Source organism: Neofelis nebulosa, chromosome 11 (assembly GCF_028018385.1).
Source record: "Neofelis nebulosa isolate mNeoNeb1 chromosome 11, mNeoNeb1.pri, whole genome shotgun sequence".
Taxonomy (NCBI): domain Eukaryota; kingdom Metazoa; phylum Chordata; class Mammalia; order Carnivora; family Felidae; genus Neofelis; species Neofelis nebulosa.
The window spans coordinates 44,193,685-44,220,640 of record NC_080792.1 but is presented as its reverse complement, the minus strand read 5'-3'; the positions used below and the strand labels follow the sequence as shown (position 1 = coordinate 44,220,640).

General features: G+C 39.0%; 1 long non-coding RNA gene across 1 annotated transcript; it reads right to left on the bottom strand.

Annotated features, from left to right (window-relative positions):
- Window positions 1–228: 228 nt before the first annotated feature.
- On the bottom strand, window positions 229–26,956 carry LOC131490245 (uncharacterized). Its single transcript, XR_009251001.1, has 4 exons — window positions 26,781–26,956; window positions 9,575–9,686; window positions 8,101–8,279; window positions 229–556 (listed from the first exon to the last, which is right to left on the bottom strand). It is a non-coding gene; the product is annotated as an uncharacterized LOC131490245 (long non-coding RNA).

Genomic DNA, 26,956 nt, shown 5'->3' with positions numbered 1-26,956 from the left:
TTGTGTTATGGAGCCAAGGTGGAAGTGAATCAGAATTCCAGTGGGTCTGGGAAACCAGCTCAATGGAATGAAGTTGACCCTTCTGCATGCACCATGCAGAATGATAAGGAAGTGGGGGATGCTAAGGGTTCCCTTCTATGGATGCCAAAATTCATAATGTGCTGCCAGGAGCCCTAGAAATGATCCCTTTCCTCCTGATCCAAAGATTCTATGGGGAGTGATGTCTGTTTCTATTCCCTCTCTCCTTCTTTTCTCCTCTTTCTAATGTCCTTACATCTCCAGTATCATCTCACCCATTACTGGCCTCAAGCTTCACAGTCTAATAAATGTCCTTTTTAAAGTAGCCCAAATGCATGGGAGCACCGGTCTTCATCTGTTTTCACTACCATAACACCATAGACTGGGTGGAGATACAATAGAGATTTATTTTCTCACAGTTCGAGAGGTTGGAAGAGATCAGAGCGCCAGCATGATTGGGATCTTGTGAGAGCCCTCTTCCTGGCTTGCAAATGGTCTTCTTGCTGTGTGCTCATATGTCCTTTCCTCAGTGTGTGTGCTTCGGGAGAGAAAGACAGAGGAGAGAGGGGGAGAGAGGGAGGGAAAGAGAGAGAGAGGTCAATCTTCATTTTATAAGGCCAACAATCCTGTTGGATTAGGACCCTACCCTTATAACTTCATTTAACCTTAATTATTTCTGTAAGTCTTATCTCCAAATACGGTCATGTTGAGAATTAATGATTCAACATATGAATTTGGGGGGACACATAACAGTACTGTAACCTTTGAGATCTTTATTTATACTATAATCTGGGCCTGAAAGCCCTTTCCACTTTTCATCAAGGGACCAATTTGTCCTCATCTTTCTTTCTTTCTTTTTTTAAAAATTTTTTTTTTTTATTTTAAGTTTATTTATTTTTGAGACAGAGAGAGACAGAGCATGAACGGGGGAGGGTCAGAGAGAGAGGGAGACACAGAATCGGAAGCAGGCTCCAGGCTCTGAGCCGTCAGCCCAGAGCCCGACGCGGGGCTCAAACTCAGGGACCGCGAGATCGTGACCTGAGCTGAAGTCGGACACTTAACCGACTGAGCCACCCAGGTGCTCCTGTCCTCATCTTTCAAGACTAGCTCAAGGACACCCCCTCCAGGAATTTATGATTGAAACCTTGGTGGCTAGTGCTATGCGGTCCTTCCCTGTGGATAGTTCTCCCTTGTCTGTTAGAGTTGGATGAGCTCCAGTTTACCATAAACTCTTCAGGGCAAGGGCTAGTTTCTTACTTACCTTGAGACTTTCCTGTCTTGGCCAGTGTCTAGTTCGGAATAAGCCTGTAATCAAGGTTGGATAAACTTAAAGCACAGATACTACACCACTCATGTTCAATGAAGCACCTGAAAATCCTAGGAGAGACAGGAGTAGGAGGAGGAGGTGGAGGAGGTAAGGAGGGAGTGGTACCCAGTAGGAGCAGGGACCTGAGCCCTGAGTGGCTGAACTCTGGATCTTATTGCTTGACCACCAGGATTTCTTGGGCCACGAGCAGAGAGCCACAAGTTTGCATCAGGTGATGAAAATTGAATCCCTTCCCAGAAATAAACATTCTGTGAATTAGTAAAAATTTGCTGCAAAGGGTGCTAGCCTACAGTCTGGCATCTGGGAAATTCAGCTGCATAGCTAAGTTGCCCGGAGGACATACACTTCATAAAGTGGTAGAAATCAGTATAGCAAAACTGTTAGGGGTCTATAGGGAATAAAATTCATCTCCCCATGCAGTCTTTTTTCATAACATCTCTTTGCAGTAAAGAAGGCCTCGTGATAATAAGAGTGTCCTTTATAGATTAAAAGGGGATAGATGACCCTTAAATTTAGCTAGAAAATAATAATTTTTTTAACTCCAGCATGATCAAAAAATTTGATGTGCCTTTTAAGAGTATAAAGATGGAAAAATTATCACCAGCTTAATTATTTCCACCATTGTTTCGCATGCTGTACATACGCATTATAAGAAAGGAAAAAGTTTGGGGTCAAATCTTTTAGCCAGGCTCTTTTCTCTCTTTCAGACACACTGTACCCAAACTACATTCTCTTTTCTGTTCTAAAAATAAAACTAGACCTTTGATCAACAGCTTTTTTCACATGATGCCAAACATTTGGAGCGAAAGGAAATGTTCTTACATTCACTTAACAAAACTGCTCTTTTAGTTGGTTCACATAGATTTATTTTTGAAGACTGAATTGCTTGCTAATTTCCCAGTTAGAAGCTCATGTAATTGCCACATTAGCATCCTCTTCTATTCCTTCTTTGGATGCTCTCCTATAACCTGGCTTCAGCTGCTCCTGGGTGCGACCCAGGCCACCTTCACCAGATATGTGCGGTATGGCCGGGCCGGTGATGTTGGTATGTCAGAAAGTGCAAGCTCCAGGAGCATGAACCCTTACTATCCCCTCTGCACACTCTCCCTCTTTAGTCTCTCCTTCCCAAGCAATTACATCCCAAGCAGCATGGGGTGAAGAAAAGTGGAGCTCTTTCTCAACAGCAGGGTATGAAGAAGACTTTATCTCAGCAAGGCTTAGTGTCTTTTCCGTTTCATTGAAGACTTAAAGACTAGAAACATTTTAATACAAAATTCCATAATCTCTTTAAAGTATACTCTAGTGCTTTCATATTTCAGTTTTACTGCTATGAATATTTCATCTTGACTTTTTTTTAAAGCTAATTACGTAAAAAAATAAGTAAGGGAAGATATATTTGTCTACGTTATAGAGAAACTTTAAAAAATCAACTTCTTAATCTATGATTTGGTAAATAGACCTGTGTGTAAGAGTGCAATTTATAATTTTCATCATTAAAATCTTTTTCCTATACCTGGTGAATCTACTGAATGTGTTGATGGCGACTTTTAAATTTAAGTAAATTCTTTAGCTTTAGTAAATTTTTGTCAGAGCCGAAATACTAAATTAACGTAAAGACCTTTTTGGTCAGAAAGCTGCTCTCAGTTCAGATAACAGTTTAAGACAGACAATGAAATAGATTTTGTTGACATAAGAACAGTTGTAACTGTGGTTTTCATTTTGCAAATAAAAAGCACCAACGTCTCCAAAAGTTCTTGTCACAATATTAGTTACATGATGCTATTTTCTTATAATACATCTGATAAATAATTTTAATAGTTTCCTTAATGAAGGATTAAAGAAAGATTCAGGTGCAAATAGGTATTATTTTCTAAAGAGCCATAGTAATGACAAAAGTCTAGAGTATTTATAAATATTTCAAAGTATGAATAGATGCCCTGGAAAAATTGCTTTCATTGACAACCGAGTTAATTATAGTAGTTCTTTTATTCAAAGCCCTATTATTTGGCTGTAAAATCATTGTAGGTTAAAAATGGTCTCACATTAGCTTCTCTATAGGTATACTATTTTACATACTTTTAAAAAATGGCCTTGATTCTTTTCAAAATGCGCTGAATACAAATATTCTAAAATATATGTGTTTTCAAAATGGTACTCTGTGACATAAAATCTGAGTTATTTATAATTATTTTAGATACCATAATATATTTCAGATTTTTAAAACAACTTTGTAAGAATTAGCACGATCATAGTAGAAGTATATTAGGTACACACATTTGAATGTGCATTTCATACGTTATATTTATAAGAGAATGTTAGCTAATCTATGTCTTTAGTTTTTCATGCAGCTCTCCGGGAGACCAGAATGTGGCTATCATGGAGTCATTCGATTTTAACAGAGATCCTTTCTCTATAACTAATTCAACGCATGGCTATATGGGTAATTTTGAACAAGTGGATCTTTCTCCAACCTGAAAGGCTGCCAGGAGGGAGAGTGAGTGAGAAAAAGAGGGTTTCAAAGGAGTCACAGAGAACCACAAAGTAATCACGAAGCACTACTGTATTGCCACAATCCCCCTACAGAAGTGCATTGAGAAGTGGTGATATAGAACAGAAGAGGACACATCATTACAATGAAACACTCTATAATACTTGGGACAACAGTTGGGAATGATTTTGTCATCAAACAGAACAGCCGGAATTGTAGAAAGTTTGACTCTGTCTGTTATGAGGAATTTTTAAAGAGCTATGATAGCTCCCCTTGAATCTCATATAGCAGTGAAACATGAAATACAGAAGACTAGAAATGTAATGTAGAAACTGCATTGTAACCTTTATGTATTACATTTAATGAAAAAAAAACCCTTTAAGCCAAATATTACACTATACAAGTATATAAATTATGATTATTCTAAATTTAGATATAACCATTTTATTGAATCCATAGTGTTGGAATAAATTACTAAAGAGGGCTCAGTCTTCTAGCCCTGTGAAATCCTAGCAAATGAAATACATTTTGGGTCACATCAGAGCACCAGTGCTATAGTGAAGGGAGAAAAACCTGATTTTGCAAATGTCATTGGAAATACTTTAATAGCACCAATAAAATGAACAATCCCAGGGGCACCTGTGTGGTTCAGTCGGTTGAATGTCTGACTTCAGCTTGGGTGATGATCTTGCGGTTTGGTTCATGAGTTCGAGCCCCCCATTGGGGCTCGCTGCTGTCAGGGCAGAGCCTGTTTCACATCCTCTGTCCCCCTCTCTCTCTGCCCATCCCTTGCTTATGCTCTGTCTCTCAAAAATGAATAAACATTTTTTTTAAAAAAGGAAAAACCCCAATGAATTATAACAGTATCATTGAATACTTAATGTTACTGCCATTGCTGAATTTCAATAGAAAGAAAGCCAAACATATAATGACTGGGAATTATGATAAAGACTGATTCTTTTTTTTTTTTAATTTTTTTTTTCAACGTTTTTTATTTATTTTTGGGACAGAGAGAGACAGAGCATGAACAGGGGAGGTGCAGAGAGAGGGAGACACAGAATCGGAAACAGGCTCCAGGCTCCGAGCCATCAGCCCAGAGCCTGACGCGGGGCTCAAACTCACGGACCGCGAGATCGTGACCTGGCTGAAGTCGGACGCTTAACCGACTGTGCCACCCAGGCGCCCCGATAAAGACTGATTCTTGAGAATAAAGCAGAAACCTTATTGTAACAGGGCGTGATGGGCCATTGGAGTGACTTGATTCTGAGTCTGGAGTTTTGGTCTGATGTTGCTTAAATTTTCCTTACCAAAGTTGAAGATTGATGCTAGGTCCTGGAGTCAGGAGTTAGGCTGAGCCCACCAAGGGGGACTACATTTTTAATATGAAATCTCTTTATGATGTAAATTAGGCTTAGTATTGTGGGAGTAAGTGATATGTTAGAAATACTGTTTAGTAGAAGAGTAAAGACCAGGTCAGTCATGGTTTGGAATTCATTCATTCATTTTCAAATATTGTACATGTGCATGGAAAATGAATTCTAGCATCAATATTTGTCTATAACTTCTGCTAAAAGGTACCTATTGAAAGAACCCAAGGAGGAAAATGATATGTTAAAAGGAGTGTTTTAGGAGAATTAGTTAATAGAAGGATTTCAGTGTGAAGTGACTAGAATCAGGTAGTATACTTAAGAAACTTTCAGTGTTTCTAATTCAGGTGTGGTGCGATAATATCTTAAAATTTTAATTAATGGATTTGCTTTTCTACACATCCTTATATTTTATCTCCCTCTATTCAGTTAGGGGTATCATTGTCTAAAAGAAAATGAGGATTATTGCAACAAAGATGCAAAAAACCAGTCAATGCTAAGGTTTTGAAACTTTTTATGGGCCAGTAGAATTGCAGGTTAAGTTTTTCAATAATAAAAGTGGACATTATTAGAGAGAGAGAAAAAAAAGATTTGTATAAACAGCATGGGTCTTATCAAAAAGGGTAGGTTTAGAAGTCTATGTGTCTAGCCAGGATTTTTTTTTTCCTTTCCACCGGAAGCACACGCAAAAAAAACAAAACAAACTAAAAGACAACTTCCTGACATTGGAGAAGAAGGAGAGGAAAGGTAAAGAAACGAATAGCAGAATAAATTAAGGCTCAGGAGGTTGAGAATCAACCTCCATTGATTGGGCTTCCATCCTGCCCTCTCCTCAGGTCAATCCCTGATGAGTACAGATGATCAAAACTCCACTGATGTTTGGGGGAATCCATGAAAGAGATGCATCTCACAGATTCCAGATACAGTAGGGAGACCTCAACTCTTGAGATAAACTCTATATGGAGCATGGAACACAAGTTGGAAACTAGAAATGGCTACAGAACAGCATGTAAGAGTGTTGCAAGCTCTGTGACGGGTAAGTCTGGCACCCGGTCAAGCTAAGGAGGAAGCAGAATGAGCACATATTTGGCCCATGAGCAGAGAAGGGCATTTTCAGTCATGCATGCAATGAGCGGGGTGCCACAAAACCAAAGGCCAGCCATGATCATACCTCTCATCAGAAATCAAGGTGGGTGGATGCTGATCACTATGGACCAAACCTTTCAACGGTGAGGGAACATAGGAAGCAGCTGGACTCCCTGTTGGAACCCAGATTCCTGGACCGCTCATCCAGAGTTTCTGATTCAGTAGGTCTATGTGGAATGGGGTCCAAGTATTGACATTTCTAACAAGTTCCTGGGTGGCACAGATATTGCGGGTTGAGGACCTCACTTTGAAAAGCACTATTCTAGATTAAATGTCTTTCTTCCAAACTTAAGATGGTATACCCTCCTCCCCCGCCACACAGACACTCAGAATATAGATGGCCCTTGGAGAGAGATGTGAAAGAGAAGGGGACACATTGTGATAGTCTGAGAAGTTACCAAAAAGAGCATGAATTTATAACTGAAAGTACTAAGTAATCACTGATTTGAGAGAGTGAGCCTCGATTTCCACATAAAATTCACCACTATCAGCAGAAATTTGGCTCGGGGGCCAAATTCAGTTCAGTTATGGAGAAATAAAGTAATTTACTATTTGTACACCTCAGTTTTGTTACCGTGAAAATTTGAGCCCAGTCTGCTAGTGCTTAGCACAAGCTGTGTACTGAGATATAAAAACAAACTTAGAACTCTTGGAGAGGAAACATCCAGAAAGGATGTTTTGGTCCTTTGTTACAGTGAAGCTTTGTCATACAACATTTTGCTTTTTAACTGACATGGGAGTAGGATGTTTCCATAGCCCTGGTACCACCATTCTGCTACTCATCCCCTGGGCCTCCTCGGAGAACAGAGAAAATAGGGGCTATGTCTGAGTGGACCGCCCTTCTGAGAGCTACGAGAAGGCAGAACATCTGTGTGCCTGGGAACACTGCTCCCACAGACATAGTTCTCCATCTGGGCCCCTGCACGAACAGACTTAGTGCCCCATTCATGACTTGCTCCGGGTTCTTGTGCACCCATGGCAAATAACAATGTTCAGTCTCCAGTGGAGTGGGATCCTCTTCTTTCAAGGGTCCAACATAAAATGTAAAAGACTATCAGATGGCATTTATACATAGGCTGCTGGTAGGGCTTCTCTGTTCAGTGGAACACTGGTTTGACCTCAAATCGGACTGTGCACCTTCCGTTTTGCATTTTCCCTTTGCAGACAAGAGCTAGGTCAGTAATTTATAACTCTTGCGAAGCTGAGTGCACATTTATGAGGCATAGCTGAAATGAATCTATTACATGTTGCCTAACATCCCCAAGTCTTACAGCCTCTGGAAGCCAACCTTTCCTTTGATACTCTCATACAGTTACACGAGCTTCCATCCCAACCCACTGATGGAAATTCAGTGTCGTTCCTTCCCCAGTATTTCTAAGGATTCCTCAAATGGCACAAGGTACGTATGCCTAAATACATGGTGCTGGATACACTGCCTACTCTGAACTCTGAATCTTTTTTGCTCTCTGTTTTTTTTAACCTATAGTTGTTTTATCTACATATCTAACAGCCTTCCCTCCTCATACTTCATCCAAGGCACAGTCCAAATGTCATGTAGACATTCCCCAAAGCTCCACTAATCCAGTCATTTATCCCTTTTCTTTTTTCTTAACTACTACGTGCCAGGTGATGGGTGCAGCACTAGAAATACCCATATGTTGTACATTTTTACAAAGTATGGAGATCTTCTCAAATGTAGGAAGTTAATGGATGACGGTGCTAGCAGGGAGCAGTAACACCTAACTCCTGCATACCAGTTTCAGATATCACCCTTTCGAAGCCACAGGGATTCCCTTCATGGACTCCATCGTTCTTTTGAGGACAGCCTCTGTGCCTTGTGCTTTGTGGTTGACTGATGCTCTCATTCTCTATGGAGGCCTTTCTCTGTCATCTCTTTTCCTCAAGTCCCAGAACTTTTCTAAAACTCTTCTCTCTGGAGATACCAAAAGAAGAAAAGAAAAATTGATTTTTTAAAAGTTACAACAAATCATGTAGCTTACTTTCTCTTATTTTAGTGCCTTTTCATAACCCAAAGTCCCAGGACACTGTTTGCTCAAACACAAGAGACAAGTCTTTTGGACAGGATTCATGACAAGTTAAGAGAAGTTTACACAGACCATTTTTCCATCACGGACAATGCAAGCCACCACTGTCAATGTAGTGGATCAACAAAACATCCTATGTGATAGGTAAATGATCAGGTCCTGGGGATTTGATTATGACAGAAAGGCGACAGTTGGCCTATTCCTGAGGTGAAGTGAAGATATACTGCTGCCCTACTAAGAGAAACCAAATCTCTTTGCTGTGTTTTTTTCTTTAATAACATATTGAAAAAGCATTTGCCTGATCAATAGCTAAACAGCACATCTCAGGAGGTGTTCATTTATGCCAAAAAAGAGATCACGTTTGGAGAAACAGCTGCAATTGGAGTAACTTCCTGAATACGTTTATAATAATCTACTGTCCTTCTCTGTGGCCATCAATTCAGTTAAATGTAGATATGATAGGAATCCTCTCTCTGCCTAACTCTGGTACTGTTTTGGTGCATGAGTCTGTGCCCTCCTTCAATTTACTTTACAATTTGGAAGACAGAAGATAGTGTCAGGGACTAATAATCATCCCTTCCCAATATCCCACAAGTGAAAGAACCAGTGTGGGTATTCTGGCATTGGCAGACTTTATTTTTGCCTACTATGCATTCAAAAAGTAAGGAGGTACACCTGGGTGGCTCAGTTGGTCAAGCATCCGACCTCTGCTCAGGTCATGATCTCACAGTTCATGGGTTTGAGCCCCTTATCGGGCTCTTTGCTGACAGCTTGGAGCCTGGAGCTTGCTTCAGATTTTGTGTCTCCCCCTCGCTTTCTGCCCTTCCCCCACTCGTGCTTTCTCTTTCTCTCTCTCTGTCACAAAAATAAACATTAAAAAAAAGTGAGGCTATTACCTCATTTTATATAATGTAAAATCACTCTGGTTGGTAACTATAGGTCCCTTTGAGGAATCTCTAGGAAGGCTCAAGTTTATTATTTTATACATACACAGGGTACTTCTTCAAAAGAACCTGGTATATTCTTCATCCCAAGGCCTCTGAGTATGAAAACTGGGTGAGAGGCCATAGCTCTATTGCTCCCCAAATCTGAAAATGATACCTAAAATGTTTAAATTATAAAAATCAAGTAGGTAGTAAGAAGCAGTTCTGTTTCAGTCCAGTGGACACTATGGTCTACTCACCTCCACCAATGTTTCTTGTGGCTGAACTCATTCTGATTTTAACCTGCTGCCCATTTGGGGAATCATGCCCACTTGTCTCTGGTCTTCAAGCTTAAGAACAGCCACTTGGCCTCTGTAAGGAGACAGTTATCTCATTATCCCCCACTGAACTTAGGAAGCCTGTTTCAATTAAGTTACTTGTTATAATCATGCGTGGCATTATGGGGTGTTTCTTAGTGCTTTGATAAAGGAATGTCCTTGTAGCCCATTCAGGTAACACAATGAGGAGATGAATGGCAGGTCACACTTGATAAATCAGTACTAGCATTCTGTCTTTCTTTGTATACCTTCATCTACATTATATCTTAGAAATTCTTGCATTTGAATCTTATCTAGCTTCGACCACTATGGAGTTCAAATTTTAGTCTATTGACCAAGTAATCTGGTGAACCACAATTGCATACTCAAACAGCAAACATCTTTGATCCACAAATTCCAGGAAAGTGCAATCATGGTGATAAATATGACTTATTCCAACAATTTGTTTCTGTCTCCCTGTTCTAGGACCCTCAGGATCCATTCATACCATTTCGCCCCAGGTTTTCATCAATATAAATTAGCAACATCTTCCAGTGTTTTTGATGGATAAGCTATCTTCTCTGAAGTAAGACTTCATACCCATTCTTCTGTGATCTGAGTGTAGTTATGAGTCTGGAAGCAGTGCAAGTTGATGAGACATATCTTGTGCAGAGTCAGCAATCCCGAGCAAGGTCATTTTCTCAAGTATAGTCTTCATGCTTTCTTCAGACAGGGGAGAAAGGGTTTCTTCCACTTTCAAGAAGGCACAGTAGAATGTGAAGTCTCAAATCTGTCAGAATCTACCTCAAATCCCCACTTTTTTTCAATAAGTACCCTAACTTTCATATAAGATACCAAGCAAAGCTGTGAATTCAATGGGCTTTGTAATTCTGAAATATGCATCATCAGACTTTGAGTTCAGTTTTCAAATATATCAGCCATATATTTGGCTATAAGAATAGGAGAAATTTTAAGAACCTCTTTTGTTTTCTGATTATGCTATGAACTGAAAATTAAAAATCCTGAGCTTTTTGAGGCACCTGGGAGGCTCAGTTGGTTGACCATCTGACTCTTGATTTTGACTCAGGTCATGATCCCAGGGTTGTGGGATCAAGCCCTGTGTTGGGCTCCACGCTGAATGTGGAGCCTGCTTAAGATTTTCTCTCTCTTTCCCCCTGCCCTTCTCCCCTGCTCACGTTCTCTCTATATAAAAAGATTAAAATAAATAAATAAATAAATAAATAAATAAATAAAGTAAAATCCTGAGCTTTTCAATTTCTCTTTGTAGAAAGAAGTGATACATCAGAAGCAGATAGGCTACCCTATAGGCCCTATAGTCATCACTTACAACCCATTGTTTTATTATACAGCCTCTTTGTATCCCAAATCCTTGCCTTTAATAGCCACTTCATTTCAGACAACAATAGTGATAAGTTAATGATTATTTAAAAGTCTTTGAATGCCATGGACCATGACATTGAGGTTACGTTAAGTTCAAATTTAATTAGGCACAAACTATCCCAGATCCTTCTCATTTTCAAAGTCTATTTTTAGGACCACTTCAGTACCAAATATTTTCTCAGAGGCTCCTACTGGACAAGAGCAGCTACTTGAAATATTTCAGACAGGAGAGGATTTAGTAGAGGGCATTAGAAGCTTTCCTAATTGCTAGAATGCCTGGAAAAGCAAAGGTCATGGGAGAGCTCTGTTAACTCTCAGATTCACCACTACCTTACAGAGTGGCAGGGAGTTTCAAGAGACAAAAAATTACTAGTAATTATACAAATGTAATACTAAAGTAGGTGATTCACTAGGAAACACCTGGAGGTCACTGCAGAAGCTCAAATCTGCTGAAGACCATGTTTCTACCCATCTTGATGTAGGAACAATTATATGAATTGTGCTTTCTCTCTTGCACCTTTCAAATCCTGCATGAATGCCTCTCATTGGCAAAATATAATCTGGAATCCAACTGGCAAGGGATTCAGAGAAAAGCAATGGTCAGGCTTTCAGCCACTGAAAATAGGGGAGGTTAAGTGTGGAGAAACCATGTTGGTTTGTACAAACAGCACAGACAGCATAATAAGCCTTTCTGACATAGTCTATGAGTTTGGTTTTTTAATGATTTTGTAAAAAGGGGACAACTAAAGGTATCTTTACATCTTTACCCATATGCTACACAGTGGATGTTGATTAAAAAGTTCATGGTTCAGGGCCGCCTGGGTGGCTCAGTCGGTGCGGTCTGTGGGTTTGAGCCCCGCGTCGGGCTCTGGGCTGATGGCTCAGAGCGCGGAGCCTGCTTCTGATTCTGTGTCTCCCTCTCTCTCTGACCCTCCCCCGTTCATGCTCTGTCTCTCTCTGTCTCAAAAATAAATTAAAAAAATTTAAAAAAAAGTTCATGGTTCAACTAACACAGAGAAAGAGGCATCAGTGACTACATGAATCCATTCTAGGTTGATTTCTGCTAATGCTATTTTGTGATTAGAAAAAAAAACACAGAAAGAACCACTTCTTGGTCAATTGTAGTGAGATAAAAACAAATTAATGTATAAAAAAATAACAAAAAGCAAGAGCAATGCAAAGCAACTAAAATTTTTGTAAAGTTCAGTTCTATCTTAAAAAAATATAGTCAAATAAAGAATTAAATATTTGGATGAAAGCAGAATAAACGTTTAGCATCCAAAATAAAACATTTTTGTTGTTGTTCATAATCACTGAGCTAGAGTGTAGGTTGGCTGAGTAGAACCTGAAAGTGAATCAACAAAATCTTTTATAGGTCCATATTCCCTTCTTCCATCCTTAGAAAACATAATATTGAAATAATGTACTAGTAAAAAATTAAATCACTTAATGAGATTTCTCACAATTACCAGCATCCTTAACATTTATAGGTGTTTGATAGTTTATAACCTTTAAATCCCCATGACATCTTCTAACACAGCGCTTGGATAGAATAAGTACCAAATAAATACTTGTTGAATTACTGAAAATGAATACAGACTGTACATTTTAAAGATTGTACCAAAAAATGGTAAACAGGCTTACTAATGTTCTTAAGCACTGAGCTAGAAATCAAGAAAGAGGCAGTTAATTTTAGCTGCCATGAGTCAATTCATTGTGTGAAGTTGGGAAAATCATTTCAAATCTGTTGAAATCCTTATTTATTTTCATAATAATGAGCTCTCTTACCTACTTCACAGAAATACCTTGAAATAATTACTTTTCTTTGAGCCCTTTGGAAGTAACAAGGCTATAGTCTTACAATGTGTATTGATAACAATACCAGACTTTTATAGTAGTAAACAAGCATGTGCTACTTTATATATTTGTGAGGTTTCATTGTTATCTAAATCCAATTATATGAATATGAGGAAACAGTTTGATTACAACAAATTTCAAAAGCTTAGGTATTATATATGGGATATTGTTCACGTATTCAACAAATCTTCTCTTTCCACAAGGTCTGTTTAAAGTCTCACTCACTGTCTTTCGTGTTTTGCCCAAACCTGAATTCTACCGTCAGCTATTAGAATATTGCCGCTGCTCCAAAATAGGCAGCTTTTACCCCACCAGATAAAGGACAGCCTTTTGCTCCAAGGGGCTTTCCTTCCATTATTTCTTGATCTCTTGGTAGTGCTGAGATGTTCTTAACAGAAAGCTTTTCCTCCTTCTCAAGGATCTTATATGAATATATTTTAAAATCCTCAATAATGTTTAAAAATTATTAAATACCTTTATAATGGATGTCCATCTTCCCTTTCAACTATGTTCAATGAGAAAAGTTTTTAAGCCCCTAGTCCTCCAAATGAAAACTTGGTTATTTCTATAAATTTTGTAATCACTCTTAGGAAAAAGAAAAAAAAACGTCCAGAGGTCTACCCTGTCTAGGGATGCCCCAAGAGCGGCACAGGGTAACATAAGCAGGGGCATCTATCAGAGCACGCAGGACACAATACGTGTACCAGAAACATTAGTTCTACTTCTGCTGCTCCAGCCTCAACATGTTTGGGAGGTAAGCAAGACTCATACTATTTATAGAACTACTGGTGGAAGATTAAGACCAGTAGAGAATTCTGCAAAATTTCTCTTATGAACTATAAAATATCCAAGAGTCCTTCTTTTTTTTTTTTTTTTTTTTTAATTTTTTTTTTCAACATTTTTTATTTATTTTTGGGACAGAGAGAGACAGAGCATGAACGGGGGAGGGGCAGGGAGAGAGGGAGACACAGAATCGGAAACAGGCTCCAGGCTCCGAGCCATCAGCCCAGAGCCTGACGCGGGGCTCGAACTCACGGACCGCGAGATCGCGACCTGGCTGAAGTCGGACGCTTAACCGACTGCGCCACCCAGGCGCACCCCAAGAGTCCTTCTTAATTACTAAAGTCTGAAATTAGAAAGTCATATCTCACATAAAATTCAAAACTCCCAAACTCGAAATGTCCCCCTTCCCTCAGCTAGGCCCTGTTACAACTGGAAAGCTATTGGTGGAGGAGGACGCGGCCAGGATTTTCTTTCCTTCCAAGATCCTCCTCTTCTCGAGTGTTAACTTTGATTTCTGATCGGTCTGGGTTTTGATCAAGGGGTTGCTGGAAATTCACACACAATCCTCCCTCCTCTGGCTCACCACTTCCCTTTGTGCTATTGGTAGGGATCTGGTTCAGCTCCTCTCTGTCAAGGACTGCTCATCTCTTAGATGGACTGAGTATAAGCTACCCTCAGCTCTCATCTGTGCACATGAACTACTTTTTGCTCAAGGCAAATATGTACCCTTTGCTCAATGCAGCAGCAAACTGTCCTTTAACATTGTGAAAGAAGCTTTTGTGTGAAGTCAAAAGTCAGGGGGGCAATGGTGTCTCTCAATGAAAGTGAACATATACCAAGATTTCCCAGTCATTTTGTTTTTAATTTGTATTTTGGTTTTTGTCCTTACCAGTAATCTTTTTGAAGCCTCTTTTACTAACAGCCGATGAATAGCTGATGCTCCGTCAACCTCTTTCTGGGGAGAAATGGGACTCAGGGCACCTGAACAACTCTCTCCTTTTATGCCCTGTGATTGAGTTTGATTTATATTAAAAGTTTTAAATATTTATTTAAATGTTTACTGGAAATGTGTATCTTCATCTGACACCTCAATTGAGATTTTCATATTTGCTAATTCTGGCACCACAGGAAAATTTCAATTTAACATTCTATTTCTGTGCACTAGCACAGAGGGATACTTTTCTCTTGATGGTTTTCAAATACATGGAGAACTAAGGGATGGAGAGGCTGTTTATGTATCCATGTATACTTTGTTCAAGAAAATAAAGGCACACACTTCTCCTTGTTGGCTGTGTTTATGAGATCAGTGGCTCTATTGGGGACTATTAGAAGATTCTTACAGTTTCCCAGTCTGTCCTGGAGACTGTGGTTGGAGGGATAGACGGAAGCTCATGTTCACTGGTTTGGAATTCCAATGTTGGTGACTGCATCAGCCATCTTGGTGATGCTGAAGGGAGGGAGACGTCTATGTGCTTGTTCTCTTTTCTCTTCCTGGCTACTTTCTAAAAAAAAAATTAAATATTTATTTATTTTAGAGACAGACAGACAGACAGACAGAGCATGAACCAGGGAGGGACAGAGAGGGAGACACAGAATCTGAAGTAGGCCCCAGGCTCCGAGCTGTCCGCACAGAGCTGGATGCAGGGCTGGAACTCAAACCATGAGATCATAACCTGAGCTGAAGTCAAGACACTTAACCGACTGAGCCATCCAGGTGCCCCTGGCTACATTCTTTCTTACTTGGAAAACGATTAAGCTTAGATCTCCTTAAAATGCAGAGAGTAAATGGAAGTACAAGTCTCAGGTGTTCTATTTATTCTCAGGAGTTTGGCTGCAAAAGAATTAACCTATCCATTCTCAGTTATTTTCTGGAATGCTCACATTTTGGCACAAAGGTTTTCATTGGTGCGGGAGAGCAGTGTGAGAAGGTGGTGGGGAACCTGACTTTCAAATCGACATTCTGGCTGTTTTAAGAGAATATATCGAGATCTGCTTGGATAGGAAGGAAATTTCTTTCATTGTAACAACTTCATGTGATAACTTAAAGCAGATTGCTTAGGCAGCAGAAGCTGGAAGGACACAAATTGGTAGCTCAATATGTCCAAATTTTCAGTGGGATGATAAATCAGAGGGTGTCCTGCTCTCAGGGTACAGCATGTTCTGGGTCTGTAATTCTTACCTTTGATCTTGGAAAATGGAAAGCATGCTTACTGACTTTAGCCAGGTACTGGATGAACAGAAAAGCCCATCCCTCTGCTTCAGTTAGGATGCTTTAAGTTATAACAAATTGGCTTAAATACTAAATGGACTTTATTGTACCATGCAACTAAAATGCTCAAAGATAGAGGAGAATTTAGAAAAGGTCTTGCATCTCTCTAACACTTTGGATCTGCCCTCTGCAATGAATTGGCATGAATGAAAAGGCTACTTAGCACCAATTTAGGGCTACATGTTTCCTCATTCATGTCCACCAAAGAAAATACCCAATTGGATAATCTTAGGCCACATGTCTGCCATCCTTTGAGACTATGATGGTTGCATAAGATATGCATTATTCTATTAGAATAATCTAAACTAGTCTGTTGGAAGACTAGTTTGAGGGCCATTCCAAGCAGTACCCCCAGTCATAGCTACTAACTGGGGGAGGAGAGAAGCAATCGCATTGCTGGATAATTCCCAATCATAGGGACATTTTTAAAAAATAAAGTAAAGAACGGAGTGCCTCGGTGGCTCAGTTGGTTGAGCAGCCGAGTTTGGCTCAGATCATGATCTCACAGCTCTTGAGTTCGAGCCCCATGTTGGGCTTTGTACTGACTGCTCAGAGCCTGGAGCCTGCTTTGGATTCTGTCTCCCTGTCTTTCTGCCCCTCCCCCATTCACACTTAGTCTCTCAAAAATAAATAAAACATCAAAATATAAAAATAAAAAACATAAAGTACAGAACTTTACCCTAGATCTCTGCAAAGTCCTGGAGAATCATCTTTCAGAAACTCAGGTTACCTTTATTTATTTATTTATTTATTTATTTATTTATTTATTTTTAGGTTATCTCCTGATTAAGAGGTCCTGATAGTTGGGATGCTTGGGTGGCTCAGTCAGTTGAGCATCTGACTCTTGATCATGGGATGAAGCCCCATGTTGGGCTCTGCACTGAGTGTGGAGTCTGTTTAAGATTTCTCTCTCACTCTCTCTAATTAAAAAAAAAAAATGCACTAAAAAAATAAATAAGAGGTCCTGATAGTTGATCTTCATTTCTTTATGTACCTGGGGCATGGGGCTCATAAACACTCTAGTTTGGCCCAGCAAGGCTTGAATTGAAATAATTTCTCTGTGGTTTTATATTGTTTCTTTGATACTTTCAAAAGCACCACTTTCATCGACATGTCATATTGGATCCAAGAATCAGAGTTCAATCTATATTTTATATCAGTTTTATTTATATATGTTGAATGTTTAATAATTATGACAAAAATTCTAAGCAATAGAGCATTAGGTGATTTTTATCTGATGGTAGTTCTTTATTATAATTTTTAAAAATGTTTACTTATTTATTTTGAAGTGGGGGCAGGGGTATACAGACAGAGGGGGGAGAGAGAGAGAGAGAGAGAGAGAGAGAGAGAGAGAGAGATTGAGAGAGAGAGAGAGAGAGAGAGAGAGAGAGAGAGAGGATCCCAAGCAGGTTCCCCACTGACAGTGCAGAGCCTGATGCAGGGCTCCACCTCAGGAACCATGAGATCACCGCGTGAGCTGAAATCAAGAGTCAGATTCTTAACCTACTGAGCCACCCAGGTGCCCCTGATGGTAGTTGCTTTAATTTTGATTCACCACACTTCCTACAAAGGCTGTGGATGTGGCTACATGGAATATTTACTTAATTGTACTTCATATCAATACACATAATCTACTTCATTTGGCTTGGATTAAGTTGGTTTTAATTAATTATCTATTTTAAACAACTACCAGAAATAGCCATTAGGTCTAGCATTGACTTGGCTTGCTATAAACAAAATTACTTTTATGATTTCTAACCATGGCAATGTGAATTTATCCAAAGAGTACTAAAAACTTAAACATATATTGAAGTTTCCAGGTAGCTACTCATTTTAATGATATGAAATATAATAAGTGAACCTCGCTTCAATGATATAATTGAAAATAAGACATTTCTTTAAAAATTTCAAGTGTCTTGTTTTTCAAAGCTGGTTTCTCCAAGAAATTACCCTCCTTGTTTTCATGAAAGCATTTTCTTTGAGAGGGAAATTTGCCTGTTAAATGTTTTTTGACATCCCAGAATTTTGTTGGTCTGATTTTCCAAAACTTTTCTTATTCATATTGGCTACAAGTCATTATGACAGCACCTATTACTGACAAAAAAAGAAAAAAAAATCAAGTCTACTAGAGCATTTCTAAGTTACAGTCCAGTACAACAGAGATCGGAATGAATTTAATGTAGGGAAATGTAATCAGCCACATTATAAGAAAGTTTAATCTGTTATACCCTTAGGGAGAAACAAAATCTGAGTCTAAAGATCATTATAACTGTAAGAGACGTGAACAAATCAAAACAAGCAAACAAAACCCATCTTACAGCAGATTATTCTTCAGAAAAACTAATATACTAAAATTTGTGGCCACCAATAGTGACACCAAATATTACCCATAAATCTTGGACTCATTAAATCAATTGTAATATTTTATACTTCACTTTTGCATTTGTGATATAATCAATGCATTTTTTATTTCACCAGTTTATCTAGAAATTAGTCAGCTTGGAAGTTACTCATTGTTTTGTTCAATGTTTATTTCCATTGGTGCCATACCTTGGCACGCAATCACTAGAGAAATATATGGTGATATCAGTGAGGAAGGAAGGGACGATGAATTTACTCATAGGATTAGAGAGAACCTTGTGCCTTTAATATTAATATTGACAACTCATCTGATGGCGTGATTTAATAGCCTGTAAATCCTCACTTATTTTACTGAGGGTCTGTTGAGTGAATCATTCGCTGTGCCAGAAATTGTGGTAAGTACTATACGTAAATGAATTTATTCAATCCTCACAAGAACCTTGATGACCCAGCAACTATTACTCTCATCTTATAGATTAGACATTTGAAGATTAAACGATTATTTTTTTCATTTTATATATACAGCATGGGGCCAGAGTTAAAAGCCAAGCATGTTTAATTACAAAATCCATGCTCTTTACAACAGTTTGCTATTTCTTTCTAGTTATATTATTCTTTTCAAGTAATTATTGATTACACTTTTCTAGCCTTAATTATGCCTGGTCATAGGTATAGTGAGGTTTTCATTAATCCAGAAAAGATTTGCAGACTGACTGAGGTTAAGATCTGGTTGAAAATTGGCTTGTATACTATTTCATTGATTAGAATATGCTCATTTGCTTACCTTCTAACATTTTTGAAATCAGGATGGCCTTATAATTGATGATAAGGAAGTATCTGGCATATTTTGATTATGATAGTTTAGTTTTTCTTTCTTAGTGGCATTTAGGCTAATGTTATGTATTCAATAGACAGTTTCTTAGATTAGATGATACGTGCTACTTAGCTCTCCAATGAAACTCAGTAAAATTAAGCAAAGCAGAGTAATTCTGATTCATGCTCAGCTCCACCCCATGCCATCTTCTGCACAGGGTTGGGAAAAAAAGATACTCTGCTTAGAGCTGGGGTGAGTTTAAGAGTTTTACCTATTATTGTCTCGGTTATCCAGAGACCCTCAGTAAAATAAGAAGGTTCTAACAATGAAACTTCTGCTTCTTATCCAAATTTTCCCCTGGATATTTTATTATGATTTCAAGTCATCTATATTCTTTTCCTCCCATCTCTTTTTTCTCCTATTAACCAAGAGTTCAGTCTTTTTACTAAGGGTTCTTTCCATAATTCCTTTAAAATTTAAATAAAAATGGATTTTTTTTGAGGGAGCCAAAACATAAGAGCCTCTTAAAAACTGAGAACAAACTGAGGGTTGATGGGTACAAACTGATGGTGGGAGGGAAGGGTGGGTGGGTGATGGCTATTGAGGAGGGTACCTGTTGGGATGAGCACTCAGTGTTGTATAGAAACCAATTTGACAATAAATTTCATATTAAAAAATGGATTTTTTGTCCTATGCTTTTTACATATAGATATGTAGGATTTTAAATGATAAACTAGAAGTTTAAATTTAAACTTCTTTTTTTCTTGTTACTGTCCACTAGTATACAAGGATACCTGAATTTTTCCATTATGGAAATTCCCACTATTACTGAAGGGCTTAACAAGCTATTGAAATTGATAAAATTTTTATTGTTGTGTTTTTTATCTGTTCTGAAGCCTCTGGAAAACTCTGCCTACCTCCTCTCCCACTTCCCCAAATCTTTCACTAATGCCCCTAAGGGAAATTGACCATTCGAACCTCAGAATATCTCCATAGCTTAAGTGCTAGAGAAGTGTCTCAGTTTTCTCTTATCTAAAATGGGGGAGGAGAGGTGTGGGATGATGATACAACCTACCTATCTTGCTTATAGAATAAATTAGCTAATACGGGTAAATCTAAGAACAAATGTCTGGCACCAAATAAGTGTTCAATAAATGTTTGCTATTATTAGAAGCCATTTGGTATAGTTCATAAACCTGCTAGGCTAGTCTTTTTTCTGGGTATTTTACAGATCATAAATTCTTACAAGGCAAAGACTGTGCTGTATGCATCTTGATATCCCTCTTTAGACTTTTTTTTAATGTTTATTCTTTTGAGAGAGGGAGAGAGAGCGAGCGAGAGCGCAAGAGGGGGAGGGTCAGAAAGCGAGGGAGACACAGAATCCAAAGCAGGCTCCAGGCTCTGAGGGGTCAGCACGGAGTCCAATGCAGGGCTTGAACTCACGGACGGTGAGATCATGACCTGAACAGAAGTCAGACGCTTAACTGACTGAGCCACCCAGGCACCCTTTGATATCCCTTTTAATGCCTAAAGTTGTGCATTACATATTCTGAAAATCCCATTTTTTATTGATGGGCAAAACTTCCCATTTAGCACCAACCTGAATTGGATCTGTAAGACTTAATACTTACAGGAACCAGGGTATGTAGATCTCTCCCACTTAAGTTTGGTATAGTGGAAATGAAAAAGGCTTTAGGCTCAGTCAAATCTGAATTTTAATTGCAGTTGTCTTTTACTTTGATATTGGGAGTTACTTAGAACTCTCTGAACCTCAGTCTGCTTCTGTAAAAAGTGAGGGATATTTACCCCATTTGGTTCTGGTGGAAATGAAATTATATAATGTATGTAAAGCACAAAGACATATAGGAGGCTTTCCATAAATAGTAACTATTGATAATTATTATTGTTTCTATTTAAAAAATTATTACCTTGAACAGATTACTTAATACCATTAAATCTCAATTTCTTTGTATATAAATTTCTACATATATAAAGGGCTAACATTACATTATTCACATGATTAAAAAGAGGATTCAGTTACATACAGGAAGTTCATATCAAAATGTCCTTCACAGAGTAGGTGATCCACACATGATTTTTATCCTTTATTCCCTTACTTCCTTTCCCACATCTTATTCCTTGATATAACAAAGGAGGAATTTCCTTGTTCTTTTTTTTTTAAGTTATTTATTTATTTTGAGAGAGAGAGAGAGAGAGAGAGAGAGAGAGAGAACGAGAGAATACACAGGGGAAGGGCAGAGAGAGAGAGGGAGAGAAAGAGAATCCCAAACAGGCACTGCGATGTTAGGGCAGAGCCCAAAGCGGGGCTTGATATCATGAATTGTGAGATCATGACCTGAGCCAAGGTCAAGAGTTGGATTCTTAACCCACTGAGCCAGTCGCCCAGGTGCCCCTCTTTGTTCTTTCAAAAGAGATATTTTCAAAAGTTCCCTAACTCTTGAGTGTGTTGTGCTGTTGTGAAATTTTAGCAAAAATGAAAGCCTAAGGACTTTGGGTTTTGAGGTTAGAAAAGTTATGGAAGCATTTGGAACAACCTTCACATATCTCTCATCACCAATACCACGCAGCATTCTGTTATTTCCCATGGGTGTTTCCATTCTTTGATTTTCAATGGTGCAAAGAGAATTAACCCTTTAAAACTTATAAATAGTATTCTTGAGGAGTCCTATTCCATTATGTAGTTTCTATATTTGTTCCCCAAGAATTTTTTAGAGTTGTGGTTCCTTTGTCTGAACAAAATGAAAAGATCCTAAAACAAAAACAGAAACAGCTACTTCCTACACCATTGAAGAAGAAGCTTTAGGAGCAGTCTTAGGTGCTGCGTTTTTACAGTCTTTCCCAAAGAAGGTGAGAAAGCTTGTATAGATATGCGTATTTGGATTGGGACACCACTGTTCTAGAGGATGGTATTTTATATTGATAGCATAATTTGACAGTAAATCATTATTATTATCTCCTTATTAAAAGGTTAAAAGATCAGAATTCAGAGCACAAACGGTCATGCTTGCCAATTTGACCATGGAACCATTAGCAATACTGACAGTTCAATTACAATTGTGCTTATTTCGTCACTGATTGGAATCATGGCAATTTGGGAGGATATAAAAGCACGGAGGTACCTATAAACTGAGTGGGGCAGGGAGTAGCGTCCCACCTTCAGTAACAGCTTTGTGGGTGCATCCATTTCAGGATGTATGGCAGGAACATTGAAAACTTTCAATATTTTACATGCCACACCTGTCCTAAGAAACACGGTATGTGACACACATTTATAATAAAAAGCTCTAACTGGAATCATAACACCGGTGAATTTCTTTTCTGTACTCTGTGTAAGGAAGAAAGAAGCAAAGCACAATGAAATAAACTAATATCTGGTCAGTTCAGATTTAGAGTTCAATATACTACAGCTTATTACCTCAACAACAATTCATAGTGACCCCAAGGCACTGTAAAGTCATCAATCATAAAAGAAATATTAAATTATCTTTACAATACCTATTTAGCAAGGCTGTAAAGTAGACTAATACATTTCGCAAAGATTTTTTTTAGCCACTTAGGTTGAAACAAAACAGGTTTTTCTATTTAACCCCTCAGTTATCCAGAAAAATTATCTTTATGAGAAGTTAATGAAGGTTCTTGTATCCTACTAATGACTGCCAAAACAGGTACTGTTGGGATTTTAATTACCAGTGGGAATAATACACAGTAAGGAATGTAAGGAACATGTCCAAGATGGGCTCACCTTGAAACATTCATTATGATCCCTCTAAGTCACATTTGGATACTGAAGAGAATGTCAAATACCCAATTCCTATATCAGTGCTGCTAGTGTCAGGGAAAGAGACACCATCAGAAGAAGAGGTAACCCCAGTCCCCCATGAACCCTTGCAGAGAGAATATAATTAATCACTCCCAACTGTCCCAACCTTGCATTTGTAGTTTCCGACTTAAGTGGAATATGCCTACCATTTATCTTCATTACTGGCCAGCAACATTAATAAAAATCAGCTTAAGATCTGAGCACAGAATCACTTCCTATAGATTCCAATTTAATTTAGGAATGCCTAAATTGAGGGAAACATCTCTTCTCTGCCTTTGAAAAATGAGTTGGTTTTTCTGTGATACCCAGCAACGGCAATAAACAAAGATGATGCAGATGTGAAGACCCGTGGCCAGTTCCTCCATTGATTACCTCCAGACATTAATTTGCAGTCTAATTGCTGTGGTTGGAACTTTCACCTCAGTGGTACTTACATATGCCTACAGATCTGTTTGATCACAACTCTTGAGTTTTGAATTATTTAATACTCAATCAGTTTTAGAAATGCTGTCCTTCATATTCTATCCAGAAGTCCTGTAAAGGAATAAATCTGATGTGATATTTAATAAAATGGATTTCTAACCACAGATCTCCTTAATAGTTTACCATCCTTGTAATCCTGAGTTATTTTCTTTGTTCATGAAACAATTGCTTTAGTAAAATTAGAATCACCAAACACTTCCATATTCCATCTGGATTTATAGAGCATTAGAACACATTATATGTAAAAGATGATAAAAATGTATTTGCCTTGTGAAAATTATGTCTTTGTAAAAGTGTTGTTCTTTCTATTTAGCTGCAACCTTATGATTTTTAAAATTCTTAACTGTTATGTCAGACATTTTAAAAACAGTCCATATAAGTTCTTTTTTTTTTTTTTTTTTAAGTAAACGGTCTATCTCCTCTCATACTGAATACATAACACTGGTTAGCTCTTTCAGCATTGCAGAGGCATGAGCCTCAGACCACCCAGTCTTTGTCCTTGAGATGTATTGAACAATACTACTATCTGAACTGTGCAGTCGGGGTCTCCTCAGCTTCTTTGTTCTTCCTCCAAAGTACTTAATGTTGTCTTAGTGGCAACAATAAATGTTACTTTCATGATTTTCTGTACTTAATTGTGACATGACATTATGTTTATTCATTGTTTTCCAAAAAGGAAAATTATGAGCAAAGCATATGATATTAATTGTTGGGCCAGTTCTCATGAATCTATTTCAAACAGCCTTTCATTCTTTTCTAATAACTGCTTATCTTAATTGAGGTATCAACTATTTTATATATATGAACTTATCTTTTCAAGCTAAAATTTTGCTGCCTTTCAAAAAGACATTTACAACCCTAATATGTGTGTGTGTCTGTGTGTGTACACACATATATAATCCTAAAATAAATAAACACATATATGCACACATGCACAGTAAGCCAAGTCTAATAAAAGTTTAGATATGCTGAGAAAGTCACATATTTTTAGATCTCTAAGTGACTATTGTTTACACAGAAAGACCAGTTCTTACATTTATCAAGGCCAATGCAATATTACTAAAGTGACTGCTTCACAAAGAAATTAAATGAAGGCTTATCTAAAGAACTTGTTGAATATTTTCAGATAAATAATGGTCTTTTTTTGCCTGTTGACACTATTTCAGCCTGAGTTATCCAACTAATTTTTAAACTCTTCATTCCACCATTCCTTATAGACAGCCTCATATATTAATCAGTCTACTTTGATGGCCCTTTGAGAATGGTATCTTAATGTATATTTAAGTGCAATAAATAAACTTTAAATTTATAGGAATAAAGGAAATGGATGTAAATTAAGCTGGAAAATGTAGTCTGTAGCCAAGCAACCCCATGCCTAGCAAAAACACAAGGGAAGTTTCTACTGTTAAAAAGAAATAGGAGAATAGTACTTACCCAAATCTACTGCTATGACCACCCAATCTGCCTTGTGCACCCTTCTTCCCACAGAGACCACATCATCTTGCCCCGAGTAACAAAGAAAGACTGAAGTCTCATCCACTAAACTGCATCCAACTCAAAGTCCAGGATCTCTGAGTGATATGTTGATGTTCCAACAGGCTTAGAAGTGGCTCCTGGATCCCCTATGACCTAGAAAAATATCACTTTTCTACTTCCTATGGCACATCCAATAAAGAATGGTAGAGTAGGATCAAAATAGCCTAATACAATTTTTTCTGTTTGGAAAATGGAAGATGGGGAAAGACATAGACATCACTGATCCATAGCAATGGTGAAATTCTGTAGCTCATTGTTTCTATGGTTCCCATATTTGCCTTTTTATTTCTGACTAAGATTTTAAGGGAATTGCATTGATAAAGAAGGACGCCACAAGGGGCAAAGGCTTTAGGGGTTAACGTACTGACCCATAAAACAGTCCCCAGGTTTCCTAGCTGGATCTCTAAGAGAGCAAGCTGTGAAAGTTTTGTCGCCCCAGGAAGGCATACTTGTAATGCCAACTTGTCTCTTATAGGCAGACTTTTAGTTAAGTGCTCCCAGTAAGTTTCATTTGAGAACCACCATGCTCAAAGCTCTCTTCCTGTCTTGTTGATGTATAGACTCTCATTTGTTTGTTGGTTGCTGATCTTGACCATCCGTGTTCCCCTCAATTTACTGTTTGTGACCTTGAGGCCATTTGAAACAAGAGGCATTGGTGAGGAGGCAATCCTTAATCTGCTTTTGTCACTGATTGAGTCACATTTGAGAATACCTAAGCCAAGCTTCTGGAGAAAGGCTGTGTAGAGTCATCTTATTTGTTTGGGGAATAGAGCAGTTGGTTTTTCCAATTCTGTCCTACCCCCAAATTCTGCACTGTCAGCAAATGGACTGAGAGTTCCCTTTAGCAGAATTTTCTTTTCTCTTTTCTTTTCTTGTTTATTTATTTAGAGAGAGAGAGAGAGAGTGTAAGGGGAAGGAGAGAGAGAGAGAGAGAGAGAGAGAGAGAGAGAGAGATTGAGAATTCCAAGCAGGCTCTACATTGGCAGTGTGGAGCCCTTCTTAGGACTCGGAACTCAACCCTGAGACATTGACCTGAGCAGAAATCAAGAGTTGGAAGCTTAACTGACTGACCCACCCAGGCGCCCCTTAGCAGAACTTTCTTTCCTTCTCTGCTTGTGAAACGTGCCACGGTGAATTCTTGCTTGAATTCTCTCCTTTCAGTACCTTGTTACACGGCATACGTAGCGCACAGAACCAACACTGACATTTTCCAAACATGTCTCCTAGAGCCATAGTCTTAGTATGGAAAGGGTCTGTCCCCCAAGAATCATGGGTAACGGTTTTGCCAAATTTTTATTGCGGCACGACAGAAGTCACCATCTTTCTGATCTTATCAAAACAACATTGCCACATAGTTTCAGGTAGGGCAGCACCAAATGTCCAGTGGCTGGAAGACGTCAACGGGGGAACGTGACCTCTGGTTGACCTGCGAGCTGGCCCCGGGGGGGAATGGGCAACTGAGAGGCTTTTCCCTCCCTCTCCTGGCCTCCTAACGAACGTGTGTTCCGCTCACTATCCCTGTAGCCGGAAGCACTTCAAGGGCGCAACCTTGAGAGAGTCCAGCGTTAAGGAAATGGTCCGCGCTGTGTACGTGACTGGCACCCCGTGAGCGACCCTGTATAAACTCAACAGTCTTGCAGGCGGGGATGGAAACGCACTCCCCTTGCGGCAGCCCCGGACAAGCCTCGGTAGGTTCCCCTGCTTATTCAACCTGCCACCTTACCAGTCTGGCGTGACTGCCTCTCCCTTGCTTCTCTCCTTGCCCTCCGGGCAGGGAGGTTCCGACCTTCCGCCTGGAACTCACCGGGTGGTGGAACAGTTGCTGAGTCAGGAGACGGAACAAATGGGCCTCGGGCAGGAGGCATCTTAGGGGAACCCCCAAGTTGCCTGTCAGGCCTCTATGCGCGGGGCGGGGAGGGGGGGGCTTGTAGCGCGGACGCCTGTGGGCCCCGCGTGAGCTGGGACGCCCCGGAGGCGCGG